This window comes from Osmia lignaria, unplaced genomic scaffold (genome assembly GCF_051020975.1).
Source record: "Osmia lignaria lignaria isolate PbOS001 unplaced genomic scaffold, iyOsmLign1 scaffold0041, whole genome shotgun sequence".
NCBI classification, from domain to species: domain Eukaryota; kingdom Metazoa; phylum Arthropoda; class Insecta; order Hymenoptera; family Megachilidae; genus Osmia; species Osmia lignaria.
Genome location: NW_027478182.1, coordinates 55,001 through 55,916, shown reverse-complemented (window position 1 = coordinate 55,916; position 916 = coordinate 55,001).

Here is a 916-nt window from a genome sequence, read left to right as displayed (position 1 = left end):
GCGTATTGCTTCGCCTCTTAGAACCGATTAGTCGAAAATTTTAACAATCATATTTTTGCATTCTGTACCGTGGATCGATCGTTAAACGCTATTAAACTAGCGTCCGTGATGGTATAAATGCAGATTTTCGCTCCGTTTAGCCAAAATAACGAACTTTAGGTGCGCTCCGAAATATTTCAAAGTCCCAGCGGCGTATTGCTTCGCCTCTTAGAACCGATTAGTCGAAAATTTTAACAATCATATTTTTGCATTCTGTACCGTGGATCCATCGTTAAACGCTATTAAACTAACGTCCGTGATGGTATAAATGCAGATTTTCGCTCCGTTTAGCCAAAATAACGAACTTTAGGTGCGCTCCGAAATATTTCAAAGTCCCAGCGGCGTATTGCTTCGCCTCTTAGAACCGATTAGTCGAAAATTTTAACAATCATATTTTTGCATTCTGTACCGTGGATCCATAGTTAAACGCTATTAAACTAACGTCCGTGATGGTATAAATGCAGATTTTCGCTCCGTTTAGCCAAAATAACGAACTTTAGGTGCGCTCCGAAATATTTCAAAGTCCCAGCGGCGTATTGCTTCGCCTCTTAGAACCGATTAGTCGAAAATTTTAACAATCATATTTTTGCATTCTGTACCGTGGATCGATCGTTAAACGCTATTAAACTAGCGTCCGTGATGGTATAAATGCAGATTTTCGCTCCGTTTAGCCAAAATAACGAACTTTAGGTGCGCTCCGAAATATTTCAAAGTCCCAGCGGCGTATTGCTTCGCCTCTTAGAACCGATTAGTCGAAAATTTTAACAATCATATTTTTGCATTCTGTACCGTGGATCCATCGTTAAACGCTATTAAACTAACGTCCGTGATGGTATAAATGCAGATTTTCGCTCCGTTTAGCCAAAATAACGAACTT